This window comes from Felis catus, chromosome A2, assembly GCF_018350175.1.
Source record: "Felis catus isolate Fca126 chromosome A2, F.catus_Fca126_mat1.0, whole genome shotgun sequence".
Classification (NCBI taxonomy): domain Eukaryota; kingdom Metazoa; phylum Chordata; class Mammalia; order Carnivora; family Felidae; genus Felis; species Felis catus.
The window spans coordinates 110,242,491-110,260,375 of record NC_058369.1 but is presented as its reverse complement, the minus strand read 5'-3'; the positions used below and the strand labels follow the sequence as shown (position 1 = coordinate 110,260,375).

General features: G+C 36.5%; 1 long non-coding RNA gene across 1 annotated transcript in view; it reads left to right on the top strand.

The window, feature by feature from the left end:
* LOC123383895 overlaps positions 1 to 17,348 on the top strand; it is a 47,071-nt gene extending 29,723 nt beyond the window's left edge. Inside the window, exon 3 of the long non-coding RNA XR_006594253.1 lies at positions 15,699 to 17,348. This is a non-coding gene — a long non-coding RNA (uncharacterized LOC123383895). The remainder of the gene's footprint in view (positions 1 to 15,698) is intronic.
* The last annotated feature ends 537 nt before the right edge of the window (positions 17,349 to 17,885 follow it).

The following is a 17,885-nucleotide window of genomic DNA, read 5'->3' as shown; positions in this document are numbered from 1 at the left end:
AAAAATAAATTCACATTTATATTAAGCTTCTAAATAAATACATTAAATTATCCATGGAATAGACCCCAGCTTGTTCTATCATAACAGGTTAAAAACGAACATTTTCTACCAGAAATTTTGAGTACACATTTCTTGTAAATATTCATAATTTACAATTTACACTATTTAATAATTTACACTTTGTTCCAGCCGTAGTGAGATATAATTGACACATAACATACAATATGATTTGATATATGTATATGTTTTGAAATTATTACAATTAGGTGAGTTAACGTCCATCACCTCACATAGTTATGGTTTCTTACTTATGATAGAATTTTTAAGAACTACTCTCTTAGCAACTTTGAATATACGACGTAGTATCATTAACTATAGTCCACATGCTGTATATATATCCCCACAACTTATTCGTCTTATAACTGGAAGTTCATACCTTTTGACCACCTTCGTTCGTTTTCCCTGCTCTACAACCCCTTCATCTGACAACCACTAGTTTGTTCTCCATTTCTATGAATTTGTTTTTTTTTAGATTCCCCATACAAGTGGGATTGTATAGTATTTGTCTTTCTCTGACTTACACTTAGCATAATGTTCTCAAGTTTCATCCATATTGTCACACATGGCAGGATTTACTTCTTTTTTATGTTTGAATAATATTCTTGTGTGTGTGTGTGTGTGTGTGTGTGTGTGTGTGTGTAACATTTTCTTTATCCATTCATTCATTGATGAACACTTTAATTGTATGTCTTGGTTATTATAAATATGCTCCCATGAACATGGGGGTACTTGAGATAATGATTTCATTTCCTTCAAATATATACCCAAAAGTGGAACTGCTGGATCATCTGGTAGTTTTATTTTCAACTTTGTGAAGAACCTCCATACTGTTTTCCAAAGTGGCTAAACTAGTTTACGTTCCCATCAATAGTGTATAAGGTATCCTTTTGTCCCCCTCACATCCTCACTAACATTTGTTATCTCTTGTCTTTTTGATAATAGCCATTTTAACATGTGTGAAGTTGTATTTCATTACAGTTTTGATTTGCATTTACGTGATGATGTTGTGCACCTTTTCACGCACCTGTTGTCTATTTGAATATATTCTTTGGGAAAATGTCTATTCAGGTCCTTTGCCAATTTTTATTTATTTTTATTTATTTTTAAATTTATTTTTTTAATGTTTATTTATTTTTGAGACAGAGAGAGACAGAGCATGAATGGGGGCGGGTCAGAGAGAGAGGGAGACACAGACTCTGAAGCAGGCTCCAGGCTCTGAGCTGTCAGCACAGAGCCTGATGCAGGGCTCAAACCCACAGATTGTGAGATCATGACCTGAGCCGAGGTCGGAAGCTCAACTGACTGAGCCACCCAGGCGCTCCAAGCCCATTTTTAAATTAGATTATTTGTTCTTTTCTATTGAGTTACATGGGTTCTTTATGTAATTTGGATGCTAACTCTTAATCAGATGTGTGGTTTGCAAATACTTTCTCCAGTTCTTTAGGTTCCTTTTTAACGGTCATTTATTTTTGCTGAGAGGAAGCTTTTTAGTTTGATGTAGTCCTACTTGTTTAATTTTGTTTTTGTTGCTTGTGCTTAAGATGTCCTATCTAAAAAATCATTGCCAAGACCAGTGTCAAGATGCCTTTTTTCTATGTTTCCTTCTAGAAGTTTGATGGTTTTAGGACTTACATTCAGGTCTTTAATACATTTTGATTTATTTTTTGTGAGAAGTATTAAATAGGGGTCTGGTTTCATTGTTTTACATCTGAATATCGAATTTTCCCAGCACCATTTATTGGAACTTTTTTTCTCCAATGAGTATTCTTGGCTCCCTTGTCAAATATTGGTATACACATGGATTTATTTCTGGGCTCTTGATTCTGTTCCTTTGGTCTGTGCTTGTTTTTATGCCAGTAGCATGCTATTTTGATTACTAAAGCATTTAGTATAGTTTGAAATCAGAAAGTGGGTGCTCCAGTTTTGTTCTTCTTTCTCAGGATTGCTTTACCTATTCACGGTCTTTTTGTAGTTCCAAGTGAATTTCAGAACTTTTTTCTTCTATTTGTATAAAAAAATGCCATTTGAATTTTGATGGGGATTGCACTGGATCTATAGTTGGCTTTGGGTAGTTCAGCTATGTTAACAACATTAATTCTTTATAGTACACTTTTTATAAATATTCAATGCTAGATGTAACTTTTTAAAAGTATTTATTTATTTTGAGAGAGTGAGAGTGGGGGAGGGAAAGAGAGAGAGGGAGGGAGAGAGAGAATCCCAAGCAGGCTCCATGCTCAGCACAAAGTCCAATACGTGGCTCAGTCCCACAACCATGAGATCATGACCTGAGCTGGAATCAAGAGTTGGGTGCTTAAGCAAGTGAGCTACCCAGCACCCCAATATAACTTCTTGATAAAATTATTTCTTTGTAACCAAATAATGACTTGCTTTTATTTATCAATGGTTTTTATTTATCAATCAATTTATCAAATTTATCTATAAAATTTATTAGAATTTTTCTAGAGGCCTGAAATCTTAAAACTATGATAAATATGACAATCACCTGTCCATTTCCCAAAAAGAATGAATGTTCATTAAGTATTCTTGTCTGAGGCCTATTTATATCCAAAAGCTTTAGGACATGGTATTGCATAACTTCTTTAGCAGATGCTGTTAGTGCCCCACCTTTAATTCCTCAGTGCCAAATAGTTAGCTTCTTAATGCAGACTTCTGCAACTCTCTGCTATGAGCTTTCTCTGTTGGGAAGAGGGCAAGCTCAGCTCATACATGTGTGGGGACGTCTGGAAGATCTGGGTAGTGAATATCCTTACAAGCAGGTCTTGACCAGTGATAGGAGTTGGATAAACACTCCAGCTTCCTCGTGCCTCCAGTGGGACAACTCTGAGATGTGTTTACCCAGAAGGATTGAGCTCTCATTGTCTAAAGTGGTAACGTATTAACATATCCTCTACCTTCTCCTACAAGAACTTCTTAAGTTCATTTTTCAGATAAACTGTGTGGACTCAAATCACTGTCTCAGGGTCTGCTTTTTGGGGGGCTGAGGGGGGATACAACCTGAAAACTCCCTCAATTAAGTTTTCAAAAAATATTTCTAACCAGCTCCAAATTACACATTAGAATGTTCCTTCACCAGTGATATTTACATAATGCCTGGATGCCATTTCAGAAAACTTCACAGTTATCTAAGCCAGAACAGTTGATCAGAATCACATTTTTCACAGATATCTGTTGGCTGTATAATAAAACAGACAACTTATTCTAAAAATAAGTTTTTCAAATTAAATTAAATAGGCTTCTTAAAAGAATTTCTGCATCTTATTACATAATAAAAGGAATAACGTTTTTCAGGTAACTTTCATGACTTAGTGTGTAATGTTATGACTTTCAACTTCTTCTGGCTCTGATGAATTATTAATTGCTTCAGGACACAGGAGGGGAAATAGTGGAAGAGAAGAAGGAGATATGGTGGTGTTTCATGTATTTGTTAGTTTCTGATGCCAGTTAGTCTAATGGTAACTTGACTGCATTTCCCCCTGGTTGAGAGCTAGTGGTGGAAAGCAGTAGATTTGTTTGCTGGCAAAGAAATTTATTTCTTTGCTACCATCCTAATTTAGACCAAGTAATTTCTAACAATAACAGAATTGAGTTGAGGATGGAGATGACCTTGCATTTTACAAACTTGTATCATACTGATTTTTGATAACCAACAGTATGTATCTTTCATTGATCTCTAATTTGTTGCTATTTCCTATTGATTCGTCTTAGGTCAAATTCCCTGAAAGCAGACTCAGAGACAGAGGTTTGCATGGGGTGTATTCTGGGAACAAGACCATGGGGTATGCAGGGAGCCAGAGAGGCTGAACTGCAGTGCAGAGACTTAGCAAAGACCTCCGTATCATGGGGGGGGGGGGGGGGGGGGGGGCTCTGGAGCTGATGGCCCTTCAGAGGTATCTTGAATTGAGGCCAAAGGGGGCTGTTCTTCCACCCTGTATCAACCAGTTGCTAGATGCTCATGCACCTGTGAGGGGGCATAACTTTAGTGGCTCCCTCCAACCCAGGGAAATTCCCAAAGAGGAGTGGCTCTGAACCAAACTGCAAATAGCTTGGAAAATGCAAGCCTCTGCCTCGAGTGGGGGGACTGGATGACACATCACAGCATCCACTTCAATGACCAGCTAATGTGCATGTTTGTCAGAACGTGAAAACTGCTGTAAAAGAAAACAGAGTATTTTGTTACTCTATATGCTGAGTAGTAGTAAACAAAGTGGCTTGATTATCAAGTTTCAAATCATTAGAACACAACTAATACACTTCAGGCCAAAGCTCTGTGAATGATAATTTAACTTTTTTTTCTGGCTGATTCAGATGGAGGAAGAAATAATTCAAAATTTATACAGCCCTTTATTTATTTATTAGCTATTTATTAGCAAGGAGAAACATAAAAATTCATATTTATAGCTTCCTGACACATTATAGATAACTGCTTTATCTTACAGGAACACTTAAACATTCTATTCATAATATCACTGCACTGGCCTTTGTGTCATTTTTTTTTTGTCTTTTGGTTGCTATTGTTTCCCTGGCTAATCCAAGACTTGTTATTTGTGCCTCTGGGAGGCAGGCATTTGGATGGTGGCTCTCTCATGGGGCCCCTGAGAGAGAAAGTCCTCCTGGATGAGTTCTTGGGTACATAGGTGGATCTACAAAGGGAAGCCTGCCCAGTGAATAATTTTCTGAGCTAGGTTCTCCATTCTGCTTCCTTTTTGGCCCAAAGCCCTCTCAGCTCCTGTGATACATCCCACAGGATCTTGCTGCTGGTTCCTCCTACCCACTTTGGGGTGGGATTTCAACAAAAGCACTCCCACCTAGATGCATTCTACCTCTGGTGTTCTCAGGATACCCATGCCTTCTCATGCAGCAGTAAAGGGAATGCAGAACATTCCACTGCTGCTTTGCCCCCTGGATGTCCATCTTTCTCATTCTCTAGTGCACATAAGTCACCAAGTGTACTGCAAGGACAATTCTGGCATGAAGGGAAATTCCCACTTCAGTATGTCTATAGAAATAGACATGTCTGCTTGTGAATTATCTGTCAGTTAAGCCTCAGCATTTAATACAGGGTCTAAGAGGAGGAATGGAATAAATAGTGGTTGAATGAACAAAGATTTATCTGTCTGACAACTCTTTCGAAGAAAAAATTTTTAACTCTTTAAAAAGATTTTTATCAAGTTAGAGCCAAAGTGCTCCCATTCCATCTTGTACCATTTTGACTGGGGAACAACATCTGCTCCCCAACCTTTATAAGGCATATTATATACAATAAGACTGCAGTTAAGTCACCCACAGCCTTCTCTTCTTCTTGGCCAACCAACATCATTTCCGTGATCCTTTCCCCTTGGGTTTCCAACCCTTTAATCATCTCTGCTCTCTTCTAGATCCAAATGTCCCACTTATTTTTAAACTTGTAGAGACCCAAATGGAAATCTATCATAATGATGCTGTAAAAGTCTGGCAAATTTCAGGGAAAACCAACATCTGTTTGGTCCTTCCTCATTATCTTCTTGCTGCCTTCTCATTAAGGGATTCTTAGGAAAATCTGTAAAATTTATTTTTAAAATGAATTCAACAATGTCCCTTCTATTTGTATGCACATAATTTGTATGCAAAACTGGATTCACAACTGGAGGATGTTTAAGCTCACAAACATAAGCATTTGTGCAATATATTCAAATGTTTCTTGCACATACATTCAAAATCTAAATGCAGAATACCAGTCTTTTTTTAACTCTCCTTAAAATTTTTCATTTTTATGTATTAACAGTGGCATTGTTTTGGATGAATTATTTTTCAACTTAAAGTTTTCTCTGTTTTTACTTGAACCTTTACTATGATCTTGGAATACACCAACTGAATAAAAATAAGAATAACTAGTATTACATAGCCCTTGCTGTGTGTCAGTCAAGTGTTTTAAATGTATTAACATCTTTAATCTTCATGCCAATCCAATGAGCCAGGTACTATCATCACCCCCATTTTTTCAGATGAAGAATTTGAGGACAGAGGGGCTCAAGACTTGGCCAAAATAGCACAGTAATTGAGGTTCAGACCTGGGGTTTAAACACAAGAAACCTAACCCTAGAATTTATGCTTTTAAGACATGCTGCCATATATTTATGAATACAGGGGTGGGCTGGCCCTTTTGTATAAGGTTTCTTTTTATCAGTGGTCTCTAATAAGCACTAGCAGAAGTTTTCTACGTGTTTAAAGATGATTTTTTCCTATGCAGTCATTATACTTGAGTACTGATACTGGTTTGACTAAGGAAATGACTCATGGTAATGTCTTCACTAGTATACTCTTGTTGCTCCCTCACATTAAGGAAGGTTTCATTTACTTTTTGCTTCGAGAATATGAATCCTGCAGTTGCTAAATATAGGCAAATCTCACTTCCTTTAGGTAGGATATCGAGCTTATCTTGCCATCACAAAGTACAAGTGTAACCTCTAGGATCCCTATAAATGTGCCCCCAACAGCTGTGAGGTACCTCTTGGTTACTCACAAATATAGAAGAGGGCTTGATCTTCTTATCCCAAGTATAATTCATTTCAGAGTCTGTTTTCCAGAACAGATGGTTCTATTGTTACCATTAAGGTCTTCCTGTGGAGCTTTGGAAACTGCTGCCTTTTCAGAGAACACTTGAGATCTTTCCAAGAGAACTGTCTGAACTATTAAATTGGGGGTGGTGTGTTGGGACCCCACTAAACTTGTTCCAGCTCTGGCTGTTTGGGTTGTTCTTTATATGTTACATTTAAACCTTGAGGAAAATAATTACTTGCTGAAGAAAAATAATCACATCCCAACTTATTTTATTTGGGCTGATAAACTGAGTATAATATTCAAACCTGCTTAAACAAATCCCAGTCCCACAGGTTAACTATACCTATTTAAGAGGGGAATTTATCAGAGAATACGCATGGGCCTGTTTCCAAACATGTCTTTGTCCTTATTCTGTACACAGGACAGGAAAACACTGTTTACAATCCTACTAATGCATTTTAAAGAAATTTCAATGTGCTTTAATCACTCCCTAATGTTATGAAATGTACCCTAAACCAGTGATTTCTCAGGGTACTTGAGTGGCTCAGTTGGTTGAGTGGCTGACTCTTGATTTCAGTTCAGGTCATGTTCCCAGGGTCAGGAGATCGAGCCCTGTGTTGGACTTTGTGCACTGAGTATGGAGCCTGCTCTCTCCCTGTCTGTCTGTCTGCCTGTCTCTTTCTCCCTCCCTCCCTCTGCCTTTACCCCCTGTTCTCTCTCTCTCTCTAAAACTTAAAAAATAAAATAAAATAAATATTTCAAAAAACCACAATGATTTCTCTTTTTAAAATATGATATGTGTATATTAAGAAATACTTAAGCAACACATATATTTCCTAGTGTGCCATGATTTCTAAAAGAGGGCAAAATATTGACAGTATTTATCCCCTAGGAAATGGAATGGTGACCACTGGTGATGGAGATGACAACTTTTCTTTTTATTCATTTCTTCCAATGTCTGGATTTCTTTTTAAACCCTATACATATACTTTCTAATAAGTGATTATCTGAGTAGTGAAATTACTGTTTTTTATACACTTTCCTACCTCAAATGGAAATATTATTTAAAAATTCAAAGTGTTTCTTTAGCTCTCTTAGGAAAGTTTAATCACTCAATGTATTTAGATAGTTGGTTAGTTTCATTTGGAAAAGGAAAATTATTTTAGAATTTTAGTACTGAAAGGATCTAGCCTATTGCTTTATGAAAATAACTGAATTTAAATGAAATTAAATTATTTTCCCAAGTTTACACAGCTAGTAAGTAGCAAAATTGGAAGTAGAATCCCGGTCTCCTATTTCTATCCAGTACTTTTCCTATGAAACCGTCCCATCTTCCCTGAGTGTTATTTATATTTTCAAAATGATATTATAATTTGCAACTGTAAAAATTTGCAAGTATATTCCATTAATTTAATTATATCATAAAGCCAAGATTTAGAAGAGGTAAAAATACATGTAAGAGATAAATGTTATGATTCGCAAGTCAAATGAATTGCCACCATGTTAGGTAAAGCCTTAAGTACTAGAAAATACACTCACTTTAAAAACAAAATGGTGCTCACTTGGGAGAAAACTCATTATTCAGGGATGGAGGATTCTAGATGAAAATAATGATCTCATATAATGACTTATATGCTGCCATTCTTGCATTAGGATTGCAAAGAGACCTTCTAATTAGACCTCATGAAAACTCCTTACTACTAAGTATCTTCCTATCAAAAAAAAAAAAAAGTTAAGAGACACACATGTTCCTCTAAAAGCCTTATATACTAGCTGTTTTATTCAAGGACTTTGTAGTTATGAAAAGAAAACACCCACACACTAGGTAATTCCAGGCTATGAGAAGCAAAAAGCATGAAAAATGATCAGCCTTGATGCTGAAATCTAATTCAAAGGCAGACCTTATTAAAAATACACCATAGTAAAGGAGAATGTGAAATCAATGCATTCTTCTACTGGAATCATAGTCTAATTATTTCCTTTTGCTATTTATAAAAGGGCTTAGCTCAGCTCTTGGAATCATTGAATAGAGATGTAGGATCCTTGGCATATCCTTTTTCTGTAGTTGGGGAAACACATGTGCTCTGCTCCTTGAACAGATGACCTCTACCAAGTAAGGGAATGTCTCAGAGGAATACTTCCTTTCTATATAGAAGCAGTGACATAGCAGCAAGATGGCACTCATTAAGTATTTGCTGGATAAATTAATCAGTACCTGGTACTGCTTTCTCCTTTCTACTCTTAATCCATAAGGAAGCGTTGAAAAGCCTTGAGAAAATTTATTTTTTACTTCTTTCCATTCTACTATTTTGAACTGGAAATGCATAAAGAAAAATAGAACCTGGATAATTTCAGTCCAAATTAGTAGAGAGAACAAAAATGAGATTAAATAAATTTTCCTATTTGTAGCTGCCTGGATGTCAAATTTTTGTGATAAAATGAATTCTCATTGTTTTACCAGTGCCTCCTTCCTGGAAAAGATTGTCATTATTAGTAACCCTCATTTGTATGGATTTTTTCCACTTGATATCGTTGAGTAGGTGACCAATGATGTGTTATTTTTATTTTCATTTTCATTTTTCTTAAGTGGAAACAGGCTTTGAAAAATTAAGTAACTGGCCACATGAAAAAGCCACTATGTCAAGGATAGGGCTGGTTAAACGGTTTAAAGAACTTGGATAAGGAGAGGTAGGTGCTGAATCCATGGAATGCGCGAAGTTATTGGCACTGAGCAAAGAGACAAGCCCAAGAGAAAGAAGGCTGACTCACCAGGAAGTGGAATTAGCACAAAAGGTCAACTTTCTCTCACAGATAAAGGAAAACTCACAAGTCATATGCCTGATATGATAAAAACAAAGCTTAGACACTTTGGTAAAAACATAACGTGCCCAGAACACAACTTTTCTAGAAAAGTTTGAGTAAGATTTTGAGGAAGACTTAAATATGGGAAAAACATTTTTAAAACTGGGTACCTATTGGGTCCCCGGACAAATTAAAGATTCGTTCTAGAGCCCTTGTCACATCTTGGTATCACTGAGAGGAGGAAAGAGAGAAATATTTTAGGAGTTTTCATTTCAAAACAAGCAAACAAGAAACAAAGGAAAATGAGAAAGAACTGTGTGAAAGTAATAATGCAAAATTAATTTTAGATGCAAAATATCGTTGCTGCCATTTAAACTAAGGAATAGCTTTTCCAGTACTGCTAGCACAGGCTCACTTCCTTACAACTCAGGGCAGGGGCTGAGATGTTAAAGACACTAGACAAAGAGAAGAGTTAAATATGAAAATCTTCAGGAGGATGTGGGGAAACCATTAAAATTCATTGGTTCAAGCAGTCCATTAAAACATTTTCCAGCACTCTTATTGAGGCTGTGGAAAAACTGGGAACTCGTATTTCTCACTCTAGGATGTGGAAAGTTTAAATTACATGAAGATGAAAAGGAAGGAAATGGCAAAAAGAAGGAAAACCATGATTCAGTTATGGCTAATCTAAATTTATTGGTATTTTTCAATTTAAGAAAATGCAGAGAAGATCAAACAAAAGGATGAGGATGATATGAAACTGTAATTAATTTATATACGAAAAGAAGAGGAAAAAGGAGGATTTGTTAAAATAACACTTGTAACAACGAAGAGAAGCACTCACTAGTCTAGACTGTATATCATTTGTTTATTCACAATTACAATACATATTTGTTGAGTATGCTCTCTACATCATGTTTGTGCCCATAAGAGGGCATGAAAAAGCCACTTAACCATTCTGAAACATGTCAGTATCAACTCAAGTGGAAACTATCTCTCAGCATCAGAATTGCTACTATTTATTGTTTCCCATGTTCTACGCACTACGCAAGACAATTTATATTATATTTCATTGAATTCCTCTCACTGCTCTGTGAAGCAGACACCCCAACAGACATAGTAGGTGAGAACCTTGAGGTGCAGAGAGAGCAACTCACCAAAACTCACATGACTAGTAAATAGAGGAGCCAAGGTTTATACCTAACGAAGTATAAGTCTCACTTGATTCAGAGCTCATGCTCCTTCTACTACGCCATGCTTGCTTGCACCTGCATCTTACCCAAGATGGTATTTTCAGTTTGATGAGAAAGAGAATGTTTTCTGAACACATAGAAACCAAAGGCAGTTCTTTTGGGGTAGGAGGGCCAAATAAGAGAATCTTAGAGAGAGTATATAATGTGAGCACCAAGCCCAGTGCTTGGTGTTTTCTTAGATGTTCAATGTATGATGATACTGATGGAAGATGATGAGAAGAAAGGTGACACAGGGTGGATGGATAAACAATTGGCCACATATAAAGATGTTTCTTTTCCTTTGAGTGAAGCTTATAGGGGAATGTGTGGAGTCATAATTTCAAAGAAATGAAGAGAAGTATACACAACTGAGGTCATGCCAGAATTAGGGTTCCTACAGCTATGGAAAAGGAATATCCCATCAACATCTGAGGGTTGGAGGCATGGTCTCCCAAACTCCCCAAATAGAGTACATCCTTATCCCTTTAGGCATCATGCAAGAAGGGTGAGAAATTTTAAAGATTTGAGGTTTTTAAGAGTTTAGAGTACACTATATTCTTTACAATTATTTGTTTTTCATTTATTTCTGTTAAACTTGCAAATCCACCTCTGTGTTAAAGGTGTTTGCCAGGGAGAAAGTGACTGTCTGGTTTCTTCTCTCAAGCATATATAGGTCATAGGAGGCTACTCAACATTACGAGTTTTTACCATAACCTTTGAAATAAGTTTTTCTTTCTTTCTTTTCTTTCTTTCTTCTTTCTTTCTTTCTTTCTTTCTTTCTTTCGTTCTTTCGTTCTTTCGTTCTTTCGTTCTTTCGTTCTTTCGTTCTTTCGTTCTTTCTTTCTTTCTTTCTTTCTTTCTTTCTTTTTCTTCTTTCTTTCTTTCTCTCTTTCTTTCTTTCTTTCTTTCTTTCTTTCTCTCTCTCTCTCTCTCTCTCTCTCTCTCTCTCTCTCTCTCTCTCTTTCTTTCTTTCTTTCTTTCTTTCTTTCTTTCTTTCTTTCTTTCTTTCTTTCTTTCTTTCTTTCTTTCTTTCTTTCTTTCTTTTCTTTCTTTCTTCATGACGCACCGAAAAGATTTAAGGGCCCTCATAATGCCTTGGACATATTTTGAAAGAAAAAACATGGACATTTGAACTTACAGAAAACCTTAAATATTTAGAGATAGTAGATTTTGATCACACAGATTCTTGAGTGACGAACTCTAGCTAAATAGCATGGCTGTAGAAAGAGGCCATCAAGTATGAAACTCCAGGTAATATTAAGTATAAAACCAAATAATTTTTTTAAATCACATTTCTTAAGGTATCTTAAGATGTCTGATCCATACGTAAGCCAGTCTTACCAAAGTTGCAACTAAAAACCTGGCTGAATTTCTTCAGTCTATATCTCAGATGTTTCAATTCACACATTTCTAGTGTGTAATTTTCTTTAGTCTCTTTCCCTTATATATTGGTAGCAAATTATATTTTTCAAAAATATATGTATAAGTATTTTATGATCCTTATTAATGTGAAAAGTAAGGCATTATTTTCACCTTTCCAAAAGTAAAATAATAAATAAGCATGAACCTAAATTGGCTAACTACAGAACAGTATAAAAAAATAAGACACAGTCACCATCCAAAGACAACAATTCTGAATATTTTCTACAGAGCTGTTTGTGTGTTTTGGGTAATGGAGAAGGATGATAAGCATCAACTGAACTTTTTTGTAGGCTGCCAAGATCATGACATGTACTGTTCTTGTTCCCTGGGACTATTGCCTTTAAGAGAAGCATGGTCTAGAAAATTCACAGCAGTATACTTCCCCAGGAAAGAAATTATTTTCTCCACTCTACAAAGTAGTAATCCTTTTCTAGAAAATAAACAATTAATTATTCACATTATAGAATACATTCAATGGGTTGAAATTATCCAAACTCAATCTGAAGAGTTTTGCATAATCATAATTCATAGATGACTCCTTGGTGACCTAGCAGTAACCTCTCTTTTCCTACTATGGGCCTGGTTCTCAGATCCCTGGTCTCATTTTTCTTCCACAGAAGATGCACCATGAAATTATTTTCATACTTAAATCTAAAGATACCAGGAGGGTAGGGAGGGGCTAATTATTCCCTATTCTAAAATGAATCCCAGGTACACTTTTCTTAAAGAAAGGTTTTATTTATTTAAGTATTCTGTACACCCAACATGGTGCTTGAACTCATGAACAAGATCAAGAGTTTCATGCTTTTCTAACTGAGCCAGCCAGGTGCCCCAATATACCTCCCCTTTTGTTAAAGTAATTCTTTCACCTAGGCATTTAGCTGCATAACCTTACTTTCAACAATTATTTAGACAGGTATTAGCTTTACTGGTTCCTTGCTCAACCTTAGTTTTTATTTCCATATGTCTTTTCTAAGATTTATGTTTCATTTGTTGGAGAATGTTCACAGGTGGGTTTTTTGTACATCTGAAAAATTGAGATCAGCTAGTTTTTGTAGAATACCTGTTAACAGTGCTTCAGAACAGTGTTTCATAAAGTACACTTTGAAAAACCATGTATGAGTTTTCTTAAGCCAGATTTGATTATTAAGTACTGAGATTTCTTAAGCCAGATTTGATATTAAGATCAAACTTTCTTGGGACAAAAGAACCTCTATAAATATATTAATATAGGACATTTCAGTCATACATTCCCCCCCTGTCTTACCCAGTTGCTGAGTTATAGACAAGTAACAGAAATGAGAACTTAAACATGTTTCACCTAAAGTTTTAAAGAAAAATAAAACAAACTTCTCAAAAAGGCAAGACAGGCTGTAGATTTATTAGTATCTCCTATACTCCGCTCCCCCTTCCCTCCATAATAGGTAAGTTAAATCATAGTTATGTATATAGGACAAGAATATAACACATCCTCTTCTTGTGAACCAATATTACCCCTCTTATATTTTTGTATTAAGAAAATTACTTTTGTTACCAATTTGTGGAAAATGAGAAAATAATGTTTGGGTAAGAGCAAATGCTAGGGTAAGGAATGAGTCTAGAACCCTAGGCCAGAATAGCAACACTCTTCTGAAGTAAGATTTCTTAAATAAGTACTTTTCATTTAGAGCTGGAAATTTCTACTCCCCACCCAACCCCCACTCAATTATTTATATTAAAAATTCATTGCCAGAGATTTCAATCTGTAGTGTGAGGGTGTTTGAAGAAACATAAAGACAATGAACTCCATTCTGGAAATTTAGAGTGAAGTTTAAAAGACAAATCTTTTATTGGACATTGGTTACATTAGATTTTGCTGGATGTGGAAAATGAATACAAGAGGCTTCTCCTTTATATCCCGGAGTAGTCTTACCGTTCTCGTTGGAGTTTCTACTTGAGAACTTAAACTGGATTTGGTTTCAGTCTCCACAATGAATACATATGGATGCACAAATGGCTTTTAAACCTTTTGATGTTCATTAAGCGGAAGGAGTGGGGAGCTGTTTCCTGGAAGAGTATGGGGCACCAGGGAGCATTAAAGAAAGAAACAATGGCAGAGGAAATGTCAGTCTTTTGCACTCATAATGTTTCTGTGAACAATACATTTCATGAGTTTGGGGGCCTTGAATGGACGTGTTACAGGTTCCAGTCCTGTTCCCACCACTGTCTTGGGGAACATGCAAAATACCTTTACACTTTAGTTTTACGCTTGAAAAAACAACCAACATTGTACCCGCTTCCCCTAGTCATTTAATGGGGATACTAGTTTCTTTTTATTCCAGACAATATGAAAAGCCTTTTGGAACATATGTAGTCACAAGATCTATTAAAAGATATGATTATATCAAGTCTTATTCTTTCTACCCTCCAATTCCCCCCATTAATTATCTCATTCATTCTTAAGGACAGAAAATACTAGAAAAATAAAAAGAAGAATATAACAACCCTCCATATCCTCATCCACCAAAAGCAACCTGTTTAACTTGCAACATGTATCCTTACAGTCATATAAATATGTACATGTGTTTTGTTAAAGTAAGAATTAAAATTTCATAAATTATAACAAATGGAACTTATTTTTTTTTGTTAAGCACAGTTAGGCAAATAGAAGTCTAGAGGGATTTTATTTCCCACAAAACTTTGTTTTTGTTAAACAACTACCCAAATGTTCATTTTTTTCTGATTTTAAGTCACAGTAATTCTTAAGTTTTTAAACAGATTTTTGTATGATTCAAACATTTCACATGTATTATTGAGCATATACTGTCCAAACCCTTGGATAGTTCCAAAGTTACAGAGAGAGAAATCACAGTAATCTGGAGAATGCCTTACTCAGAAATTCATACATGAACTGCTCAACTGACAAGGCCCCAGTCAGAGTCTAATCTGCTCTTAAGCTTATTACCTTAGGACTTTCAATGCTGAATTTGGCTGAACAGCAAATAATAAAGTAGCAGTTATCTATCACCTATAATTTCTAAAGAACTGAGTTAGAGACAAAAAGTATAAGACATGTCTCTATAACAAAAAAGGAATGGCTCCTCATCCTGTCATAGTTTTAGAGAAATCTCTGAAGAGAATTATTCTATACCCAAACTCCACTGTGACACTCAGTTAATTAAACCATTCAGGAATGAGAGGTATTTAAATTTCAGGTATTCCCAGACTTGGCTCTGTTCTCTCCATTCCTCTTATGTCTATATTTAGAACTGTGCATTATTTCTAATCCCCCCTCCTTTTTTTCCTAATTATTGTCACAGTTTTTATTAATTGAGCATTAGGCTCTTGGTAATACTCTCTATTATCATGTGCCCAGCACTTCTAAAAATAGCTTATTTAACCTTTACATCTAGCTTTTGAGATTGGTATTTCTGGTTAGTAGCTATTTGCCCTCAAAAGCCCATTCTCCCCTTTTTCCTGGGTATATAGCCTCCCTGATTGAGATTACATTTCTCAGAATTCCATTGGTGAGAATTTTAGTCACATGACCAATGGACTGTGAGGGGAAGAGCCAAACCTCTGCATGCAGGACTTTCTTAAAGCAAGTTGCTCATGCAGGATTTCCTCTTTTCACCCTCCATGCAGGCTTCCTGGATTTACTAAGACCCAGCTTTTTCCTCGTGAATGTGGAATACGTCCTACAGAATGACCCATTGGCAAAATGGAAAGTGTCTATGCCCTTCAATTGCTTAGAGGAGCAAGAATGCCCACCCAACTTCCAATGCTTACCTTAACACATTTACATAAGAAGCAAGAAACAGACTTCTAATCTAAGCCATTGTCTTTTTTAAAGCATTATATTTTGAGATCTCTTTCTTTCAGCAGCTTAGCCCTTACCTGAGCTAATGAAGAATTATTCGCTTCATTTTACAGATCAAAAAAAGTGAAGTTCATGGGCGTAAGTCACTCATGTCTTAGGATTTTTCCAGCTTCCCTGTCTTGCTCAGTGGAGCATATTTCTGCTGAAAATCAGTCCCTCAAGAATGGGGACAGAACAAAACCAAGTGGGCCCAGGACCAGAAATACTCAGCCCCAATAGGATCCAAGTCAGAACAGTCTTTAATCTTTCCATTTCTGGATCTCAAGTGAGCACCATTTTGTTTAACAGTTCTCCTCGAGAGGTTTGCTTTCTCAGAACAGCCTGTCCTCACTGCAAGAAGTTCAAAAAAGGGCTTTCCAGGGTTGTTGGTTATGTGGCATCACACCAGCTTACCTCAACACCTATGACAAATGACTGCGGAAGAAACGATTCTTTCCACATGAGTTCCTCATCAGTATCTACCTCTTAAGGTGTATGTTATTACTTACAAAAGAAATCCATCATCTTGTTCTACAAATAAATACAGTTATTACCAAATTTGTGTTCTGCTGACCAAATAGCACAGCTGTAGAAAGAAAATCTTCAGGAAATAAATGAGGAGTCCTCCTCTATAAGTCAATACAACCAAAACCTTGAGAGTAAATGAAGACAAATGGGAAGCCAGCTGGAGGAAATCAAATAGGCAAAGCAGGTGGGTTAGCCTATGTTTGAGAAGATGAAACACAGCATGAGACATTGCACATTTACACAAAAGCAAGATCTATAACCTTTGTCAGGCTTTGAACTAAGCTAAATGCATGACTTATTTAAGAAGAGCTGGTAGCTGGGAACCGGTTGAACTAAGGGTGTCAAGACCAATTCTGAAGATGTTTTCTTATACTTAGCCTGTTTTCATGTTCTCTGAGGATTGCCAAACAGCCAGTAGCAGATGGTCCTTCATATAAGTGTGATTTTAAGTTCTGTCAGGATGGCATGATTGACTATTTCCCAAGAGTAGCAGGAAGAAGAAATTCTTGTAAAAAAAAATGCCTGTGTTATGTCGGGTAGCTATAAAACAGGCAAAGGATGATTATACCTTTGACAGGCTCTTCCTTGTTAGGACAAAAACAATACTGGGCCAGACAGCCCTCAATGACTACAACACTTATCTGTGGACACTCAAAAGGGGTAAAAGCTCAAAAACTGAACCACATAACCCCCTGGAATATGTACTTTAGGCAACATAATCATGTATCCACCAACACCATAGCCTTTTCCAGAAAAGCCTGCCTTGCTGTTGAGGAGATAGATTTAGATATCACAGTTGATTCCATTTTGGCAGGATTCATGAAGCCAAAAATAATTGCCTCCTTCATTTTGGGCCTCTAAGAATGCTTCTGAAGTTGTAGCTCAAGCATGCAAACACACACACACACACACACACACACACACACACACACACACAATAGCGCCAGGAGTCTGATTTCCAGTAATGTCTGGCTAATATCCTCAGAGTCAGCCTCTCCTGATTTCTCACACAAAAAGATAAAAACTAACAAAATCCAAAACCTTGAATTTTTAGAATCTTGGAGCTCTTACATCCAACTGAAAGATTTATAGAATTGGATCGAAAAACACAACTGAGAGCCACTGATGCCAAGTCTTTGCAACACAGCAAGCTGCCTTGCCTGAAGAACGTAGAGAAATCCCCGCACCATTTGTCCTTTGGCTCAGAAACACCAGAACTATACCAGTGAATAAACTGAGGTGTCCCTCTCCTGCATGGGCGTACTGCCTGATGAAGCAGTCAGAGAGCCTTATGTGCCTCACATGTACTCACTACCATGAGTGAGACTAGTGAGTACTCACATGTACTCACTATAGTTCTTCCTATACAAATGAGAGACTGATCCTCCCAGAAAACAACCTGAGAGTAGTGAGGAGGTTTGCCCAATTTAGCGAATACTAACAGA